The sequence below is a fragment of the Rattus norvegicus genome, chromosome 3 (genome assembly GCF_036323735.1).
Source record: "Rattus norvegicus strain BN/NHsdMcwi chromosome 3, GRCr8, whole genome shotgun sequence".
NCBI classification, from domain to species: Eukaryota; Metazoa; Chordata; class Mammalia; order Rodentia; family Muridae; genus Rattus; species Rattus norvegicus.
The window spans coordinates 177,172,089-177,194,177 of NC_086021.1; the positions used below are offsets into that span (position 1 = coordinate 177,172,089).

The 22,089-nt window shown below is 50.6% G+C and overlaps 1 protein-coding gene across 2 annotated transcripts in view; it reads right to left on the reverse strand.

Moving 5' to 3' along the window:
• The window catches only part of Ripor3 (RIPOR family member 3), a 72,988-nt gene extending 65,653 nt beyond the window's left edge, over window positions 1–7,335 (reverse strand). Inside the window, exon 1 of one of the 2 annotated variants that reach the window (XM_006235650.5) lies at window positions 6,818–7,334. The gene's annotated coding sequence lies outside the window, so the exon portion shown is untranslated. Of the gene's footprint in view, window positions 1–6,817 lie in introns of both variants that reach the window. The other variant, XM_039106726.2, reaches the window with a different exon arrangement.
• Between the last annotated feature and the right edge of the window lie 14,754 nt (window positions 7,336–22,089).

Genomic DNA, 22,089 nt, shown 5'->3' on the forward strand with positions numbered 1-22,089 from the left:
ACAAACTGATTAGGGCACCTCTGGTTTCAAAGGAGGGACTGAGAAGTGTGTGGCCCTGTGCCCATTACAGAGAAAAATGTGTCCTGTTCCCACAGTGTCCCTCAAGGGCAGAACTAGCCTCCACAGAGGCAGAGAGAAGCAGGCAAGGCCAGTGCGATCCTAAGTCCCTATTCTGACAGGTCTCTGCACGTTAACCCTCAGGCTCCCATCCCTCTGGGAGCAGCCACAGCGCATGGACCCAGGACATGTGGTCAGCAGTCTCAGGGAGCCCTCAAGGGACAACACGCTAGCAATCACAGCCTCTGTGGACCGAGCCCATGCTCTCCCTGCCTTGGGTTTTTCTGGAATAGGAAGGTATTGTTAGTTGGTTCTGCTGGGGATGGAACCCAAAGGCCCCTGCGCAGGAGGCAAATGCCTAAGGCTGAGCCCCCTTTGAGAAGGTGGCATCTGTGCAAGGCCCTGGAGGGTCCAAGAGGGGGGCAGCATGAGAAGGTGCAAAGGTCCTGGGGCAGGGCTGTCGATGGCCTCACAGAGAGGCAGGTATGAAGACGGCATGTTGACCTGGGGTTTGAGGAGTTTGGATCCTGCAGGCCTGATGTTCTGAGTGACTGAGCCAGGCCGGGCAGAAAGAGGCAAGAACAGGGTGGGGGGGAATGGGGGGTGGCCTTGCTACTAGGAACCTACTAGCTGTGCAGAGGAAAAGAGACCGACCGTCCAATGGCCAGCTGAAAAAACATAACAAAACAAACAAACAAGCAAGCAGAAGTTTGGGTAGTTTGGGGCAATTACCGTGGTTCAGAGAGAAGGCTGGCTGCCTGGGCTGGGTGGAACAGTGGAGGGGGTCGGCAGCAATGGACTTCAACTTCTGGATCTCTGTTGAGGGCTCTTACAGTTCCTATTATTATTGTTGTTGTTGTTGTTGTAAAGTAGAAGCTGCTGGGCTCTACACAAGTTTGATACCTAGTTAGAAAATGTTTGTCAGGGCTGGAGAGATGGCTCAGTGGTTAAGAGCACTGACTGCTCTTCCAGAGGTCCTGAGTTCCAATCCCAGCAAACATATGATGGCTCACAACCATCTGTAATGAGATCTGATGCCCTCTTCTGGTGTGTCTGGAGACAGCTACAGTGTACTTATGTATAGTAAATCTTTTTCTTAAAAAAAGCATTTGTCAAATGACAAACTATTTGACCTCTGTAAACCCAGCTTGGAAGGCAGATAGGTGGTGTTCCGTGTGTGTACGCATGCATGTGTGTGTGTGTGTGTAGGGTGCTCACGTATACACAAAAGTGGGCGTGTGGAGATCACAGGACAACTCATGAGTGTTGGTTCTTTTCTACCTCGTGAGATTTGGTGGCAAGTGGCTTTACCCACTGAGCCATCTCGCCAGGCCGGAATGTTCAAATCTCGGCGTGAAAACATTCAGGAGCCACGATCAGTGTAAGGAAGAGGTGCGGAACACAAGGGGTGGACCCATCTCAGGGCTCGATCATGCATGTGATCAGGCTGTGGGGCTGGGAATGGAGTCCAGAGCCCACACAAGCGAGGAGAGTGCTCTGCCTCTGAGCTACCTCCTGCCCAACCTGCTGTTGCAAAGTTCCCAAAGAAAGGAGGGAGGAAGGAGTGGGGAGGAGGGGAGGAGGAAGGGTGTACAGTGACCGAGGTTGGAAACAGAGACACTGCCTTCACAGTGTCTACCAAGCTGCTCATAGGAGTCCTAAGATTGCAATCAGGACAGCCACATGGACACCTGGGATGTCCCCTTCCTCAGACAGTCACACATACCCTCTCTGTACACTTCCTACATACCAAATATGCTCCTAGCCCTTCTTAAATCAGTGAGGGCCTGGCCCCTTCCTCTACCACAGCCACACAGCTTAGCTAACACCCCCACCTGGGCCTCCTCCTTGGCAGAGAAGGAGGAGAGGCGGGACTTGGGCGTGAGAAAGATTTTCCTTGTGCTGGCCTGCTCCAGGGCGCCTGGAAAGGGCCCACCTGGCCCCTAGGGTTTCTAAAAATAGAGCACAGTCTTAACTCCTCTATAGGGCTGGCTTAGCTGTTCCTTTGAATTGTTCCAAGACATTGTTTCTATTAGCGCCATCATTCCCTGCACGGGGAAAAAGAGAACTGGCAAGATCAAGGTTTGCAAAGGCATGGAATTAACCAGAAGCTGCCACTGACAGGACCCACTACGGAACGAACGAACGCTGCTGCTCGGATACAGAGACTGCCGGACCCCAGGTGCAGAAACGTGGATACAAAGCCCAAAGGTGCAGCAAACAAAGCGTCCGTCCGTATCCCAGTATCCCAGCGTGCTGATGGCCCTGGCTGAGCAGGAACCTGGATGTCCCTCCTGGGGATTTATCTGTCCCCCAGGGCGGAGCCAGAAAGGTCAGGTTTGGTTGCTGACCCTTCTTCAGTGAAAGAAGGAAGCTCAGGACTTTGGCCTGAAACTTAGGGAAGTTGAAGCCTTTCCATGACAAGGTCTCTGAGCCCCTGGGCAGTGTACATCAGAAAGGTTTATCAACCAGCTCCTGGGGCTCCGTGTTCATACAAACTTACATGGGTGCATGCTCACGAGCGTGCAAACACACAGCAGTGCATGCTAGAAGAATGTTTATCATACACTTTACTAATGAAAAAATTTACAGGGGCGGGTGAGATGTTCGGTGGTTAAGACCACTGGCTGCTCTTGCCGAGGACCCTGCTTCAGTTCCTAGCACCCAAACGGTGGCGTATGACCAGTTCCAGAGGCTCAAGGCCTCCAGCGCCCTCTTCTGGCCTCCTTGAGCACTGCATATATGCGGCACACAGACATGCAGGCAAAGAATGCGGACACAAAAAACCAAGTAAATGTTTATTTGATATCTGGGCACAATAGTAAACGCCTTTAGTTCCAGACTTAGGAAGCGGATCTCTGAGTTTGAAGCCAGCCTGAACTACAAAGCAAGTTCTAGGACGGCCAAGGCTATTACCCAGAGAAGCCCTGTCTCAAAAAATCAAAATAAATAAATAATAAAGCAAAATAATAAGACAAAATTAACACGGCCAAGCGTGGTGGATTATTTCCTGTCTATCTCCCAAGGAGGCTGAAGCAGGGACATCGTGTGCTATTTTTCTGAAGATTTCAAACGATCAGTTCATTTGTGTGGGACCTTTTTGGCAAGTTATTTTTTTAATTTTAAATATTTCTAATATTTATTTTATGTATGTGAGTACACCGTTGCTGTTTTCAGACACATCGGAAGAGGGCATCAGATCCCATTACAGATGGCTGTGAGCCACCATGTGGTTGCTGGGAATTGAACTCAGAACCTCTGGAAGAGCAGTCAATGCTCTTAACTGCTGAGCCATCTCTCCAGCCCCTTTGGCAAGTTTTATCCTGACTCCTGCACCTGATAGTGGATGAAGGAGTGTGACTTTTCGGGAACCCTGGTGGGTAGTCCCCTTACCTCATCAAATGAGCTAGCAGCCTGACAAGAGTACTAGGTCACTCAGAAGTAGGCAGCTCCCTCCTGTGCCAACGGCAGCTGAGGGCAGAGGCAGAAAATGACATTTGAGGGGAGCCCTTAACATGGGCCACTTTTTTTTTTTTTGGTTCTTTTTTTTCGGAGCTGGGGTCCGAACTCAGGGCCTTGCGCTTCCTAGGCAAGCGCTCTACCACTGAGCTAAATCCCCAACCCCCATGGGCCACTTTCTTAAACCCGACAGCACACAGAGCAACAAAACAAGCCAAGCCCCATGTTGGGCCTTTTGGCATTTTCCCACCAACGCCAACTTCAAGCTTCCGAGATGAAATCGCTGAACGTGGAACCAGGAAGGGCTGTACAGTGACCTGCCACCCTTCGGCGTTCCTGCCATTCAGATGGGACAGGACATAGCTTAGAGGAAATGGCACAGAGAGTTGTGGGAGGCCAGGACATGGCTCTGTGGCAGACTACACATTTAGTACCATTGAAGTCCTGGGTTTGTTCCTAGCACAAAGAAAAACGGTTTCAAAAATGGGGGCTGGGGAGCCAGAGAGATGGCTCAACAGTTAAGAGCACTGGGTGCTTTCCCGGTGGACAAGGGTTCAGTTCCCAGCACCTCCGTGGAGGCTCACAACTGTCTGTAACTCCAGTTCCAAGGAATCCACTGCCCTCTTCTGACCTCTAAGGACAGCAAGCATGCATGTGGTACATATGATAAATTACAGGCAAAACACATATATGCACAAAATAAACGGAAAAGAAAACGGAGAAGCCCTGGCTGGGGCTGTAATTCAGTTGGCAGAGTGCTTGCCTAACATGCACAAAGCCCTGGGTTCACCCCCCAGAACCGTACAAATTGGGTGTAGTGACAGATGCCTATCATCCCAGTAGTAGGCAACTGGCATTGTGAGGCTGAGGCTATCTCAAAACACCAAGAGCTGACAACATAGGTCGTTAGCAAAGCACTTGCCTGCTATGTGTGAGGCCCTAGGTCTAGCCCCAACCTCCCAAATAGGAAGCAGAAATGATGAGCTCCATGTACTTCCTTTCTAGTTTGAACAGAAGTTACTGTGAGTTTACACACTTCTGGACTCAGCAACCAAGTCACCTAACTCCTAAGATTCTGAGCGCAGATTTTCTCAGGAGCGAGAGATTCCTCCATCCCTGAGAAGGAGCTACATGTTAAGGAAGTCGCCTGCAGCAGGTAAGGAAGAACTCTCAGTGGGAGGAAGCAATTACCTCCACAAGCCTGGAGGCCTTAGCTCCATCTCAGGGACCCACAGGTAGCCCAGTATCCAAGACCAGCACCCTACCTGTGGGTGAAATCGCTAGGCAGGAATCCAAGCTGCAAGGTTCACCAGGTCAACTCCTGGCCTGTGCTGCTGATGGGTCAGCAGCCATAGCCCCATCTGCATCATTCCTATATCTTATTCTCCCAATGCCCTAGAGTTCTTCCTCCTCCCCACACACCCTCAGTCATAGGCACCTCTGGAGCAGGACAACAGACAGGAAGTGTTTTACAAGCCCCACCCCCCACCTACAGAGAGAGAGCGAGAGAGTGAGAGAGCGCGAGAGCGCGAGAGCGAGAGAGCGAGAGAGCGAGAGCGAGAGAGAGAGAGAGAGAGAGTGAGAGAGAGAGAGCGAGAGAGAGAGAGCGAGAGAGCGAGAGAGAGAGAGAGCGAGAGCGAGCGAGAGCGAGCGAGAGCGAGCGAGAGCGAGCGAGAGCGAGCGAGAGCGAGCGAGAGCGAGCGAGAGAGAGAGAGAGAGAGAGAGTTGGAGAGCCAGCCCAGGTCCTTGTGCATCGAGACAAGCACCTTGACCTGACTAACAGTACCCCTCTGCACTGCCTCCCGCCCCACCTCACTCCTGGCCTTGGGGATGTCCCTGCCCAGAGTTCCAGAATCCAGCCATCAGAACCTTGAGAAATTTCCCTAAGTAAACCCATTACCCCACAGATGAAGAAACTGAGGTTTAGAGAAGCGATTTGTTCAAGTCACAAAGAAAAACACACACACACACACACACACACACACACACACACACAGCTTGCGCGCTCTCTCTCTCTCTCTCTCTCTCTCTCTCTCTCTCTCTCTCTCTCTCTCTCTCTCTCTCTCTCTCCCCCTAGGACCGATGGGAGCTTCTGGAACCACAGCTCAAGCCCCCATTTACTGTCAAAGCAGGGTGTTCTGAGCCCTCCCCCGGAAAGGAAAGGAGGTGTGGGTCCACCCCAGGGCTGCTGCCCAGTGGAACATTCCAAAGGAAGTAAGACAGGCCACATCTGGGCGTTGAGACCTTCACCTCTGGCTGGGAGCCTGGCCCTGGGGGGCTTCCCACCTGCCGGTGTGCTGCTGGAGACATCCTAGCCTGGAATGTAACCGGGCCTCCTTCCGCGCAGAGCCCGGGCTAACTCCGTCTGCAACCCACTCCCTGCCCACTGCCAGCGCCACAGCAGGGATGGGTATGCAAATAGGCGGCCATGGTATTAATACGAGATTCCCCCCAGGGGAGGCGTGTGGAAAGTGCTGGTGTGTTTCACAATTCTGTTTTGTCCAGAGGAGCCGCGCGGGGGCCCAGAATGATTTAAAACAGATTTTTGAAAAGGCAAAATAAAATTGGAACACAACCTAGTCAAGGCATGCGCCATGCTCCCCGCCCCCAGCTCTCACTCCCACTCCCACCCCACGACAACCCTCTTTCTCTCAAGTCCCTGGGGATCCCTGGCCGTGGCAATGGCAGTGGGCGATTGTCCTCCTACCAGAGCGCACCTGGCCAAGCTCGTGCAAACCTCGCCTTCTTGACAGCTGAAGGTGGCTTGGAGCTGAGGCTGACCACCTCCTCTGCTCCTTCCTAAAGGAACAGAGTCAATCTAGTCCATTTCTTCCACGCTCCCTCCCCTCACCCCAAACCGAGAATAAGCGCTTAGTAAGAAAGACCCCGCTTCTTGCTTGTCAATGGCACTGATGGGCTGTGTAACTCAGACAAGTTTCTGAGCCTTTGTATTACAAGAAGCAGAGAAGAGAGTCTTACCCTCTACCTGGAATGGGGAACCCCAAGGACTCCCTGTTTCCTGTACCAAGTCACTTCAAAAGCGCCCAGCACTATTCCTGAGAAACAGTGTCGCCCAAGAGCCCCTAAAGATCTTCCGTACAACTATCCTATTTAAAGACTGACAGGACACACGGAGGCCCAGAGAGGGAAAAGAGTTTACCCAAGGCTACACAGCAGCGCTCTCTCTGCTCCAGCCAAGACTCCCTCTCGCCGCCCTAGTGCTCTAGGTGAGTGCGAGGAAGTGGCCCCTCCTCTCTCCACCTGCACGTGCCAGCCTGCTGGGGACCGCGACGACACTCACCGTGGAGCGGGTCTGGACCTCCGGGACCGAGCTGCGCTGCTGCCCGGCGCTGGCTGGTTGTCACCGACCGCGGGCTGGCGGAGCTCCCCGCAGTCCTCTGACCACCGCGGATGCTGGTTCTGGGAATGCACTCGGTGGCCCCTGTATCCGGCTGTTCCCGGCTCTGGCCTCTGAGATAGAGCTTATCTGACGGGTGTCAGGGTTCAGCGGCCGAGGGACCGGGGTTCCCGGAAGCCTCCAGCCCCGGCCCTGCGCCCCCGGATGCCGCGCTGGCCCGTCGTGTCACTGCGCTGCTCGGACACTCCCCTGCCGTAGCTGCAGGAGGCCACTTCCTACTCCCATCTCGGCTGATTCCAAGTCCACGCAAGGCTCTTGGCCCCCGACGACTCGGATTAATCACTCGGGATTAGATGCCTGCCTGGGATGGAGCGGAGGGGACGCCTGCAAGTTTCTGTTTACTGCGCTGCGCGGGGCTGCGGCTAATCACTCGCAGGCAGGGTCGGGCTCCCTCCCTCCAACTTCTGCCTTTCCCTCTTCCCGGCCCTTGCCCCTTTCCAGTTCTCGCCACGGTCTGGTCGGAGCTGGCCTGGATTCCCAGCAGGAGTTCCCCCTCTGCACCTCCCGCTCTGCAGGGTGGGGATCCAGAGGGAGGGTCCAAGCTTCTGCAAAGCCATTTGGGTTTGGGTTTTGATTTTTTTGTCTTGTCAGATGCCATTTTGGGTTCATTCATTCGTTCATTCATTCGCTCATTTGTGGGGAGAGTGCACGGGCCAGGACACACTTTGAGGAATCAGCTCTCTCCTTCTAACTTATGGGTTCTGCGATCCAGTTGTCAGGCCTGACAGCAAGTATTTCTGTTTTATGAAAATTGGGGGGGGGGGGTTGTTTGTTTGTTTGTTTTTTAAGACAAGGTCTCATGTAGCCCTGGCTGCCTCTAATTCACTATGAAGCTGAGGATGACAGACTCAAACCAACCATCATGCCAGCTTTGCAGGAACTCTGAACAGCAGGAATACATGCCTGCATGCATGCATACATGCAGATACATACATATACACATATGCACACATGCACACACCGTAAGAATGGGTCCGTACAGGAAATGGAGAGTCACTTACTTAGTTGTCTCCTACATGACAGCCAGAATAAAATGGAAGTGAGCTGGACTTCCGGGCACAGGCAGCAGCTGTGGCTTGGGGCTGTAATCCCAGCACTCCGGAGGCTGCAGCAAGAGGGTGGTGAGTTGGAGGCTAGCCTGAACTACATAGCAAGACATACTCAAGCATCAACAGCAGCATCAAAAGCCTGTACCCTCAGACTAAGCACAGCCACAGCCCATAAGACACACGCTCCTTGGGAAGAGCTGCAACGAGGCTCAGTGGGGGAAAGAGCGCTTCTTGCACACATTAGGACCTAACCAAACGGAGGTTTTCAAGTCACTTGCTTTAGTTGATTGGTCTCTTCTTTGTGATACGCAGGCTTGAACCAGAGCCTCTCACACGACCCCCCCACACACACACACCCTCTTCTTTTCATTTCTGGGGCCGGGATCTCAGCTGGTTGCTCAGAAGAGCCTCAGACCCTTAAACCCAAGCTCACCCTGTGCTTCTGCCTCAGCCTCTGGCATAGCTAATGTCTGGAATTACAGGACTATAGTGCCAAGCCCTGACTCCCACTTCATGCTCTTAACACAGGGGTCTTAAGCCAGGGAAGGTGGCTCACACATCTAATAGGCAGGAAGACCAGGAGTTCAAGGCCAGCCTGGGCTACATAAGATGCTGTCTCTGGGCTGGAGAGATGGCTTAGTGGTTAAGAGCACTGACTGCTCTTCCAGAGGTCCTGAGTTCAATTCCCAGCAACCCCATGGTGGTTCACAACCATCTGTAATGAGATCTGATGCCCTCTTCCAGTGTGTCTGTAGACAGCTAAGTGTACTTATATGTAATAAGTAAATAAATATATATAAGTAATAAGTAAACATATATAAGTAAATAAATCTTTTTTTTTAAAAAAACTGTCTCTAAGTCAGAAACGTTAAGGGTGGCAGTGGCATCTGTAATTCCAGAATTTGGGAATCAGAATGAGGATCAGAAATTCAAGGACATCTTTAGCTACCATCTTTGAGGCTAGCCTAGGCTACCCTGTCTCAAAAAGAAAACAGAAAAAAAGACCAATAGATGTTGCCCAAGCTGGCCTTGAGCCCCTGGACTCTAGTGGGTCTCCCAAGTAGCTACATTGTGTGGCATGGCGCCCAGCCAATAGAATCTTGACTGTGTAGAATGCTCCCTAACACGCATTTGAAATTGAATATGAGGCTGGAGAGATGACTCAGTGATTAAGAGCACTGACGACTCTTCCAGAGGTCCTGAGTTCAAATCCCAGCAACCACATGGTGGCTCACAACCATCTGTAATGGAATCTGACGCCCTCTTCTGGTGTGTCTGAAGATAGCAGCTACAGTGTACTTGTATATAATAAATAAATACTAAAAAAAGAAGAAATTGAATATGATTGAAATAAATATATAAAGCCAGAAAGAAGAGAAAAGGCTGTAAACCAAGCTGAAAGGCTTCCTCTTAGTACACATAAGCTGCATACACACAAATACTCATACACACAAAATAAATAATTTTTTTTGAAGTCAAGTCAAGCTTTAGGCTCCAACTTCGCCTTGAAATTCTGTGAACTCTGGCCACCAAGAGGGTGTTCAGTAACTTGAGCAGGAGTAAGCTACCACTGAAGACTGACAGCTCTCCAGGCTGGTCACCCCAAGCGGCTGAACCTCCTAGGAGACTTCTCCCACCACAACGGTCTGTGCTGGGCAGTAGCTCCGTTTCAGCAAAGCCACCCTCTCAAACTCATAAGCCACAGTGCGCACTTGAACGGATGAGTACAAGTTCAGAGATCACATGAAGGTTCTGACAGTTTCAATGTGATACCCCTTCCCTGCACCACCACCATCCCCCCCCAAACCATTACTGCCCAGCATCCCTGATCCTGACGAGGTTTATCTGTGATAACATGGGATTCCTCTAGGGGGCGCTGTCCCACTCTGCACTGGGCAAATGTCTGCTGATGGTAGGCGCCTTCCCTGCAGAGCAGTCACCATAGGAGACAAATGACTGCTCCCCAGTACCAGTCCTGACTCTGTCCCCCTAGACAGAGAAAAGACTCCAGGTTCCCAGCATAACCAGATGCCAGGGTGTTTCCTGTGGGGAAGTCCCACCGGGGTGGGGTCCATGCTGACACTGATACCATCGGACAGGGAGGTGTCTTGTAAACTGGGCACTCCGCAGCCCCGGGTCTCCTGAAGACAGAGGCATTTTATCCTCAGGCAAATAAAACTCTTCTACATGATTATGGGATTGGCTAACTGAGAGGCGGTGGATGTAGAAACAGCAGCCCTAGACTCCATTCCTGCATGCAGAGTCTAGGAGCAATCAAGTGGGCCAGGGATGTGTGTGTGTGTGGTGTTTGTATCCCTGCGCACGCATGCACACACATGCTCGATTGAGTGCAGCTGTGTGGATTCAGAGTTGGAGTCCGTTCTCTCCTTCCACCACATAGGTCCTGAGGATTGAACCCAGGTCACGGGGCTTGGTGGTAAGAACTGTTATCCACCGAGTCATCTATGGCTCCTACTTTTAATAATTTAAAGCTTAAAACTGGAGCCACCTGACAAGGGAAAAATGAACACAAGCCTAAGGACACTTGGGATTTAGGTAGTGACAATGGATTAGTCATTGTCTCTTAGCTGTCATGAGCATCACACAGGGATGGAAGTGAACCACGAGGGAACAATGAAAAAATCCACACAGAACCCTTCACACACACACCAGGCATCCTATAGATAAAAAGGAAAAGCTGATAGAGCACAGTTCAAGACCATCCTCTGGCACACAGTGAATTCCACACCAGCCTGGCTACAGAGTGAGTTTAAGGCTTGCCCAGGAACAAAACAAATGATCATTGAAACTTTGGGGACTTTTTCTGCCTCTGGTTTTTTGTTTTTTGTTTTTTGTTTTTTGTTTTTTGTTTTTTGTTTTTTGTTGTTGTTTGTTGTTGTTGTTTTTGTTTTTTTGGTTTTTTTTTTTTTTGAGCTGGGGACCGAACCCAGGGCCTTGCGCTTGCTAGGCAAGCGCTCTACCGCTGAGCTAAATTCCCAAACCCCCCACCTCTGATTTTGACTCCATATGTAACCCAGGTTGACCTTGAATTCACTGTTACCCAGGCTGGCCTCAAACTAGGGGAGAGTCTCCTGCTTCAGGCTTCAAGTGCTGGGATTAGGGACATACATTACCATACCTGCCCTAGAATGTTTCAAATACTTGTTTGTTTTTCAGTGCTGAGGATGAACCTAGGACCTCGAACATACTAGAAAGGGCTCTCACTGACCTCACCCCAAGCATTACAAAATATCTTTAAAGGGTTCACAGTACAGGGAAGTGTCTTTTGTTTGTTTGTTTGTTTGTTTGTTTGTTAATAGACAGTGTCTCTCTACATAGTCCCGGGACTCACTATGTAGAGCAGGCTAGCCTCCTTGAACTCACAGAGATCCACTTGCCTCTGTCTCCCCAGTGCAGTGCACTAAAGCCATGCGCACCACACTCGGCTGAAACAGCTGTTCTTTAAAGTTTTATTTATAAAATAAAATGGAAAAAGCAGTAAGCACAACAAAGTGTCAACAACGGGTGCATGCATGACCTGTGGATTATTTTAGGTGCTGCCTTTCTATTTCCCTCCAGGCTTTTAATTCGTCCCAATAGAAGTTGAAGTGGGGCTTGGCGCTGTCCTTTGAGCCAAGCTCATGCGCAGTGGAGGCCAGCACCGTGACTGGCAGATTTGAAGTTGTGGGTCAGTCTTGGCGACGTACTAAGTTTGAGGCTAGCCTTGACCATGTGAGATCCTGTCTCAAAATATCAAAAATAAGGTTGGAGAGAGAACTCAGTGGTTAAGAGCACTTGCTGCTCTTGGGGAGGACCCAGAAATCATTGACCTGATGGCTCACAACTGCCTGAAACTCTAGGGGATCTGACAACCCTCTTCTGGCTTCTGAGGGCACCTGCACACACACACACACACACACACACACACACACACACGAACGCACACACATGCATGCACGCACGCACACGCACACATACACACATGCACATGCACACACACGCATGCACGCACACAGTAAAATAGTAAGTCTTTTTTAAGAAACCAAAAGTAACAAATTAGCTAAGAAATGTAATTAATTAGTAAATATACATCATCCCCTAACACAAACTTTTTTTCAACTCCCTGCGGCTGAGAGGAGAAACCTTTATTTTCAAGGACCCCACGGCTTTGTGGGAAGCAGATAGAAGCCAGGTGGCAGATTAGCTGAGCCCTGCAGTTTATCCCTTTCCAGAAACTGACAGAGACAAGCCTGTGAAAGAGACCCCTGAGGGGAGGGGCGGGGAGACAGCAACCAGGGTGGAAGCCTTTATCAACCTTAAGAACTTTCAGCTCTGACCAGGTCCCACTACCTGCTCCTCCCTGGAGATAAATGTAATGTGTCAGCCCCTGGCGACTCTGCTCTCAATCTGACCCCTCTGGAGCCTCACTCCAGGCCCTTCTGACGCTCCCTCCCCCACGACAAACTGTGGTCCTGGAGCCCGGAGGCTCTGTTGAGCTAAGAAAGCCTTCCGATTGACAAGCTCTACCTCTGGCCTGGACCAGAAACCTCAGTTTGGTTTGAGTGAAGCAGCCCTGAATTCTGGCCTTATCAGTCAGGGCCCGATTAGCAGAGGTCGAGGGCTGACCCTAAAGAAAGCCCTTCCTCCCACCCCAGAAGACACATAACTCCCCCAGCTCTTGCCAGAGTTAAATCTTTGCCGAAACCCAGACCAGTGAAGTAAACTGTTTCCACACACAAGCAGCCGTGGTCTTCTCTGGCGGCATCTGGAGGGCCTGCGTTTCTCCACGTGGTGACTGTCATCTCATACCACTGAGAGCGAGCCCAGCATTCCAGAGACGACTCCACCAGCTGAGGAATTCTGCCGGCCCCTGGTGCGCAAGACTTCTGTGAGATGTCTGATTTTTCCGACAAGACCCTCAGCTGCGTCTTGACACTTCTGTTGTGTCCTCCCCCTCCCGCCCCACCCCCGCCCCGTCACCATGCATGCCACGGATTTCTAGTAAACTACTCAAATATGCGCAGCCTAAATTGAACCCTGATGGTGGGGCGCTTGCTCCCAGGTCCCTCTCCAAAGCCTGGCTCTGGAAACAACCGGACAGTGCGCAGTTTATTTGGGTTGGCTGGTTCCGTGCTGCTCGGAATCTGCTTTGGGGGTGGGGGCGGGGGCGGGGGGCAAACCCTGCCCCTGTTTAGATTTATAATTTATATTCCAAGCACAAATACCTCATAATGGAGCTAGAAAGGAGAGCCAGCCACGAGCAGGCCATTACGGCCTGACATTGCGAGCATGTGGTTACATTAAGGGACCCCAAACTGCTTTCCGTTAAGCCACCTTCTAACCGACACCGACACCGTGCAGCCGGTGCCTGCTTGGCCTCTGGACCTGTGTCCTGAGCCAGCTCTTCCCAACTGGAGATGCCTGTTCAATGCTCAGTCCCCTTGCGTTCCCTGCCCTCTGGCACCCAAAGTAAGGAGGAAGCCGAGACCCAGGAGAGTGGAAGTCCACTCCAGCTTCCACAGACTTCAGGCATCCTATTTTGTGGGGCTAGGGACCAGAACCCTGAACTTTGCGCTCGCTCACTAGGCTAGTGTTCTCCTACTAAACCACACCCCCAGCTCTGGGTTTGTTTCCTTGAGACAGGGTCTGACTATGTAGCCCAGGCTGGCCTCCTACCTCATTCTCATTGCTGCAATTGTTGGAACAAGCTGCCACATCCAACTTCAAATAAGAGTTTTCCATCAAATCTAGGCATGACCAAGTGTGGTGCATGCCGGTGATTCCGGGACTTGGGAGGCAGAGGCAGGAGGATCACTGCAAATTCAAGGCCAGCTTGGTCTAGGTAGTGAGTTCCAGGCCAGACAGGGCTGCATAGCAAAACCCTGTCTCAAACAAACAGCACTGGAGAGAAGGCTGAGCAGTCAAGAGCACTGGCTGCTTTTCCAGAGGTCCTGAGTTCAAATCCCAGCACCAACATGGCAGCTCACAACCATCTGTAACTCCAGTTCCAGGAGATCCAACACCTCTACATAAACACACATGCAGGCAAAATACATAAATGTACAAAATTGAAAATAAATAAATCATTTTTAAAAAGAAAGATATTAACTAAGAAAAGTAAACCAACCAAGCAGTGGTGATGCACAATTTTAATCCCAGCTCTTGGGAAGCAGAGGCAGGCAGATCTCTGAGTTCAAGGCCAGCCTGGTCTACAGATCAGAGTTCTAGGACAACCAGGGCTACACAGAGAAATTCTGTCTCAAAAGCAAAGCAAAACAAAACAAGAACAAAATGGGGAAAAGGGGGAAAAAAGAAACAACAAGTAAACAAGGCATGGTACCTCATACCATCCTGGGTACAGAGGCAGGAGGATTCCTGCAAGTTTGTGGTTTGAGGTTGGCTACATAGTGCGACTCTTGTTTCAAAAAAGAAAAAGAGAGAAAGAAAAGGAAGTGGGAGGAGGGAGGGAGAGAAGGGGAAGAGGAGAGAAGGGGAGGTGAAGGAGAGAAGGGGAGGAGGAGGAGAAAAGGGGAGGAGGGAGGGAGAGAAGGGGAGGAGGGAGGAGAGAAGGGGAGGAGGGAGAGAAGGGGAAGAGGAGGAGAGAAGGGGAGGAGGGAGGGAGAGAAGGAGAAGAGGAGGAGAGAAGGGGAAGAGGAGGAGAGAAGGGGAAGAGGGAGGGAGAGAAGGGGAAGAGGGAGGGAGAGAAGGGGAGGAGGGAGAGAAGGGGAGGAGGAAGGGAGAGAAGGGGAGGAGGAGGAGAGAAGGGGAGGAGGAGGAGAGAAGGGGAAGAGGGAGGGAGAGAAGGGGAGGAGGAGAGAAGGGGAGGAGGGAGGGAAAGAAGGGGAGGAGGGAGGGAGAGAAGGGGAGGAGGAGAGAAGGGGAGGAGGGAGGGAGAGAAGGGGAGGAGGAGAGAAGGGGAGGAGGGAGGGAGAGAAGGGGAGGAGGGACAGCACAGGGATCAAGTCTGTTGTGCCCGTAGTTCACTCGCTAGGATGCTGAATATCCAATGTGATGCACACTGTGATCTGATGTGATTCATTTATTCAATATTAGCCACTGTTCTTAGGATAGAGGAGTGAGCTTTCCACAGTACTGGGGACTCGGTGACACAGCAGCTTGGCCAGCAGTCCCTAAAACTGCAGCAGGAGGCTGAGGGACACCTCTTTTCTTAGGTAGGGCGGAGCTCGGCAGCAGCACTGCCAATAACTGAGCTTCTGATAAGATCATTCACTCAAGATGTATTTGAGTCGCTGGCACTGTGTTAAGGGTTGGAAAGAGAATGGCGGGAATGTCACCCATCCAGACTGCTTACAGCTTGTGAGGGGTCAGAGATTTCCAGGACTTCAGGAGAAGAAAATGAGAGATTGCTAAAGGGGTTGGAGGGGACTGTAGTGCCCTACTGCTGGGTAGAGGCACCTGGCCAGGGAGGCAGGAAGGCTGACCCTGGCACTGCTGACTTTAAAGGGGAGGTAAAGTGACCCGACTCAAAAGAGAGGAGGGGAAAGGCCGGGCCCCACCTATCCAGCCACCCTGGGATCTCGGCAGGAACCGTTACACTGGAGAAAGCGACACAGAGAAAGGGGGTTCAGAGGTGCCCCGGCGGACAGAATGCTTGGCGCACACTCACAAAGGCCTGAGTTTAGGTTCCCAACAACCCTGTAAAAAAGCCAGGCATGGGGGCAGAGAGATGGTCAGCAGTACTCACGTGCTGTTTTCAAAGAAGCTCTGGGTTCAGTTCCCAGCACCCATGAGGAAGCCCATAACTGCCAGTAACTCAATTCCAGAAGATCCAATGTCCCTTTCTTTTTTTTTATTTTTTATTTTTATTTTTTTTTTCCCCGGAGCTGGGGACAGGGCCTTGCGCTTCCTAGGCAAGCGCTCTACCACTGAGCTAAATCCCCAACCCCCCAATGTCCCTTTCTGACCTCCGAAGGCACCATTCAAAGACACCCTCATGGTGAACAAACGTACATTCAGGGAAACACATACATAAAATAAAATAAAAATATTAATTTTTAAACGGAAGAGATGAAGATGGGAGCTGGAGCGATGGCTCAGTGGTTGAGAGAGCACTGGCTGTTCTTCCGGAGGTCCTGGGCTCCGTTCTCACACAGACAGGGAGGCTCCCAAGTGTTAACTGCAGTGCCAGGGGATCTGACTTTGCCTTAGGAAACACTGCATGCTTGTGGTGCACGTGCGTGCGTGCGTGCGTGCGTGCGTGCATGCATGCGTGTGTGTGTGCTGAGCGTGGATGTGTACAAAAGCAAAGCACAGAGAGAGAGAGAGAGAGAGAGAGAGAGAGAGAGAGAGAGAGAGAGAGAGAGAGAACGCTGACCAATTAAGAGTGCTTCTGGTTCTTCCAGAACCCCAAGTTCAGTTCCTGTAACGGCCTCTCCAAGAGATCTGACGCCCTCTTCTGGTCGCCAAGGGCACTGCACCCATTGGCATAAACTTACCCTTACCCAGACACATAAACAAAAAGTTTTAGAGCACATTTTGTTTTTGCAGAGGACGGGAGTTCAATTCCCAGCACCCATATGGTAGGCTACAATCATCCAGTTCCAAGGGAACTGATGTTCTCTTCTCGCCTCTGAGGGCGCCAGGCACGCATGTGGTATACAGACATACATGTATGGGCAAAATGCCTATATACATTAAATAAACAAGAGATGCTGCTTCAAGTAAAATAAAACACAAAACTAAGATGCGGGGAGATTCAAGGAGACACAGACATCAGCCTTTGCCCTCCACGAACTCGTGCTTGCACCTCAGTGACACACAGACAGGAACACACCAAGCACATGCCAAGCACATACCAAGCACATACCAAGCCCTTATAGCAGTCCAGAGAAACCTCTATGTGCTCTGCACTAACTCTGCACTTCTTGGGAATGCAAGAATTGAAATTCTTGAAATTTATTGACATTTCCTGAGACTTAGGGTAGTTCATACTTAAAAACTAGAACACCCCCAGGTACCCTCTCAAAACACTGCCCCTCCCCGTGCTCCCTGAACACAATGGTCCACCTCCCCCCACCTGCACCAGTCCCTACCACTGCTGGATGGGTCAGCGGTAAGCTGATGGCTGGACCATTATCGTTACTTCGCGTGGCTTGAAGCTGCTCTTCCAGCTCTTGTAGGCTGGGGCAGGAAGATGACTTCAAGTGAGAGACCAGTCTCATCTACAGAGGGTTTTCCAGCTTTCTTGAAAGTATCTGGAAAATAGTTGCCTTGAAAGCCAAACAGGCTATCGAGGTGGCTCAGGGGTTAAGGCTGTAGCATGCACCTGAAACACCAGCAAAGGGACCCCAAGAATTCAAGGCCAACTTGAGCTGGATAGAACCTTGCCTCAAAAGTGCTACGGCATGCCCTCTCAATCCCAGCACTCAAAAGGCAGAGGCAGTCAGAGATCGATGAGTTCAAAGCCAACCTGGTCTATGTAGTGAGTTCCAGGCCAGCCAGAGATATAGAGCAGACTCTGAAATAAATCAACAGGTAAAATATTTTCTCTTTTAAAGCAAAAATCCTAGAGCAGGAGCCAGGTCTGGTGTGCGATGACAGGTCAATCCCTCTAGGGCTACTTTGAAGAAAACAATGGGAGATTAAATCGAGCCCAAAGGAAAAATGGCCCATGCAGGTGGTCGAGCTGCCGCCAGCCGCCAGCCGGCGCCTTGACAGAGCACTTGATATTATAAGTAGGAGAACGCTCTAAGATAATGACAGGTGCAGCACAGAAGCTGCACACAGAGTAGCCTCACAGTTCATAGGTGTTGCAACTGTGCCTAATTACACGGGCTGTGTGTTTACCCCCCACAGGGACACGGGTGTGAGAGCCAACAGCAACACAAACACGTGAGTGACTAACCCCTTGAATTATGGTGTCACAGTGGCCTCATCACTGGGGGAGAGAGGGGATGTTCCACTCCATCCCTCAGATCCATGCTGACTGATGCTAACACACAGACTCTGATTGACAGCCCTCAGCCCCTCCCTCATTAGCAGGGACCGTGTGCCAGAATAGATCTGGACGATGTTGAAATGATTTTTTTTTTCTTGGTGTTTTGAGACAAGATCTCACGTAGCCCAGGCTGGCTTCCAATTCTAGCCTCTACCTCCCGTGTGTGGAAATGAAGTGGAAACTTTTGAGGTCTATCTCAGATTGTACGCTCCTGGTAGTGGGCTGGGGTGAGGGATGATAAGCAGACAGAGCTGGTAGTCATGACAGGGAGGACCCTGTCCAGAGCCAGACAATTATCAACGGTAGCAGAAAGCTGGAGAGACAGAGGATGAGGTAAGTTAAAGAGGGAAGGTCAAGGGTTGTCAGGCAGAGGCTGTCGGAACAGTTTACCACTGGCTCAGGGAGAAGCAGCCACTCTAGAGGATGGGCGTCATCTGACTGGATTTTCCCAGAATGCTCTCTTCTCACTGGACCACAAAGGAGTGACGGTAGAAGGAGGGAGATCTGAGAAAAGGCAACCTTGCATCCAGGGTGGTGAGAACAGACGGATTCTGAGTCACAGTGTGGGCTGAGTGATGGGGCTGGAAGATATGGGGAGGGCACAGGCACTCCCGCAACACGAACACAGGCAGGACTGACCCTGCTCAGCTCTGTAAAAAGGTAGCATGGCTGTTTGCTGTGACGCACCTCCAATACCAGTGCAGGAAGATGAAGCAGGATTGCTGTGAGTTCAAGGCCAGCTTGGGCTCCAACGTAAGATCCTGTTTCAAAATATAAAGAGAGAAGGAAACAAGGTCTTTGCACATCACGTCCTAAAACTTTGGGGTTTGCGAATTAACCTCTTTCTTTGGAATATCTTAAAGATTTATCTTGTTTTCAAGATTTATTTTTATCCATCGGTTTGTTGTCTGTTACATGTGTGAATACTCGAGGAAGCTAGAAGACACACGCCCTTGTATCCCCCAGAGCTGGAACTTCCAGTGGTTGTGAGTTGCCTGTCACAGGGGCCAGAACTGAACTTGGGTCTTCTGCCAGAGCAGAAAGTAATCAGAGCCAACTCTCCAGCCCCTGCCTCTGTAGTCATGCTTATGTGTGAGTGTGTGAGTGTGTGAGTGTGTGAGTGTGTGAGTGTGTGTGTGAGTGTGTGTATGTTTGAGTGTGTGTGTATGTGTGTGTGAGTGTGTGTATGTTTGAGTGTGTGTATGTGTGTGTGAGTGTGAGTGTGTGTGTGAGTGTCTGTGAGTGTGAGTGTGTGTGAGTGTATGTGTGAGTGTGTGTGAGAGAGTGTGTGTGTGTGTGTGTGTATGTGTGTGTTCGAGCCGGTGTATTGCCTGTATTATAGCTCCGTCTTTCCAGCCCCTGTTCCTGTCTTTTTAAACAAGGTTTTTTTGTTATGTTTGTTTGTTTAATTTTTGTTTTTGTTTTTGTTTTGTTTTGTTTTTGAGACAGGGTTTCTCTGTGTATCCCTGGCTGTCCTGGAACTCTCTATGTATACCAGGCTACCTTCAAACTAACAGGGATCCCCCTGTCTCTGCCTCCTGAGTGCAGCGATTAAAGGTGCGCACCCCTGCACCCACCTTTCATTTCCACTTTTGACATATTTCAGGGAGTTCTTTGGGTCTCATGTAACCTAGGCTAGTTCAAATATGCTATGTAGCCAAGGCTACCCTGGAGGCCCTGGTCTTTGTGCGCTCACCTTCTGAGTGCTGGGATTACAGGAATGCACAAGAATGCTCAGCTCATGGGATGACCTTAGGGGACATGGTGACCAGCTTGGAACATGGCTAAGACCCAGGAGACTCCAGATCCCTGTGTCGCCCCTTCCTGGCCGAGTGGGCTTGAGTCAGTCTTTTACTCTGGCAGCTCTGGGTTTCCTTGTCCTAAAATAGAGCGCGATTGTTCGTGTCTCCCAAAGTGTGGGAGGAGGGTGACATCATGCCTGTAAAGGTGTCCAACAGCCGGGACGGGAACTAAAATCAGATGACTGGGACCAGGCCTGGAGGCCACCAAGCAGAGAGTGGTGTCACCCCTGAGCGGGGGTTGTGGGGTGTGGGTGAGGACAGTCAGAGGCAGAGAGGACACAAGTTCATCTGCTGCAGCTGGAGCAGAGGACACCAGGCTGTGGCGTTCAGGTCTAGTGGGAGAAGGAAGGTCTAGCCTGCAACCTGCTGTCACTCATGAAGCTAGGTGAGAGAGGAGGGACAAAATAGTCACTGTCCTTGAGACCAGAGAAGTCACTGTCCCTTCAAAGAAGGCACAGCATGGGAGACCAAGAGCAGAGTTCCTGAGGAATTCTGGTGTGGAGGTCCTCCTCAGACTGGGGTGCATGCACCTCGGTCTACAGTCCCATCTCGCCAGCCTGGCACAGGACTTTTTCTTTTGTAAGATGTATTTTTATGCCCAAGAATAACTAGAGTTTATGAATGCAGGTTCTCTGAAAGTGAAGCAAGCATTCTTAATCACTGAGCCATTTCCCTACCAGCCACTGCAAGAAGTTTCAAATGGCAGATAGAGCTGGGTTCACATACCTGTAAACCCAGCATTCAGGAGGCTTACCACAAGATTACAGGATTACTCCAAGTTCAAAGTCAGCCTGGGCCACAGAGCAATACCCTGTCTCAAACAAACAAAAATCTGGAAGGAGGAAGGAGGGCAAGAAAAGAGAGGCTACAGTGTGGTGCACAACTTAGTCACAGCTTTGGTCCCCTCACTCAGGAGGCAGAGGCAGGCAGATCTCTGTGAGTTCGAAGCCAGCCTGCTTTACAGAGTGAGTTCCAGGACAGTCAGGAATATTACACAGAGAAACACTGTCTCAAAAAAAAAAAAAAACAAAACAAAACCAAAACCGCACCCCAGCTCGCAGAACGGGCAAGACCAGAAGGAAAGTTGAGCAGTGACATAACCTATAGCTAGATGCTCTCTTGACCAGCTCAGTGCTTCTGTTCAGAATGCAGCCTGCCTGTTCTGGGACATTAATTTCATGGAGAGGGGTCTTAGACCTTTCCCACCTCTTTGCTCATTTTTCTTCTTTCTCACCATCATCCCACCTTCATCTCTAGAAATTCAACCCTGTACCATTTACTGTTTTAGGATGACTATCCCTACCTGAAGAATGACTGTCACTTGCTCTGTAAGAGAAGCCATGTTCCACTGGGCAGGAACTGAGCCTCAATCTTTAGTTGGATAGGGAGGGTTTTTCTGTTTGTTCATTTCTTTTTGCACACACAATAAATGGATGTCTTGTCTTGCAAAAACAAACAAAGAAACAAACAATCAAAAACAGAATAAAAAGAAAGGAAGGAAAGTGAGGGTTTAGAGGTGACTCAGTGGTTAAGAGCACTGACTGCTCTTCCAGAGGTCCTGAGTTCAATTCCCAGCAACCACATGGTGGCTCACAACCATCTATGACTGTAGTCCCATGGGATCTGATGCTCTCTTCTGGTATGCATACATGCAAACGAAATGTGTGTGTGTGTGTGTGTGTGTGTGTGTGTGTGTACATACACATAAGTAAACAAGCCCTTAGAAAGAAGAAAGAAAACAGGCCCGATTAGGCTATACTGTAGAGTATATACACTTAGTGTACAAGAGGCCCAAGGATGGGGGAGGGGGAGTTCAACCACAAACTGCCTCTCTCAGATCCGTGAGAACAGGTTCTGTCCATCAAGAAGACCATCTTCGCAGTACAGACGCCTCTCGAATGAGTGCGCGTGCCCTCTGACCTCCTAGAGTCTATCCTGGAGATGCATGCACACGAGTGGTACACAGGGCAGCCACACGGGCCGTCCCCTGCAGCACTGAGTCATGGTGACTCTGATGCCTAAATAAATTATGATGTGCCCGTGTCTTGCGAAGCTAGGCATCCAGAAAACAGACTTGGGAGGGCAGGTAAGAGGAAGTACCAGGGTGACACATTGCAGAGTGTGCCTAGCAAGTCAGGAAGTTATGTGTGGTATGTAAGTAATAGAAGTCTTGGGAGGAAGGGGCAGGGCAGTTCTACAGGAGAGCTTCCTTGTGTAGTGCAGGTAATGTATATTCATCTGTAGAATAAAACCACACAGACTCGTCTAAGTCGTTCGAAGTCGGGGGTGTCATTTGTTGGTTGGATTGAGGCACGGTCACACGTACCACGGACTGACCTCAAACTC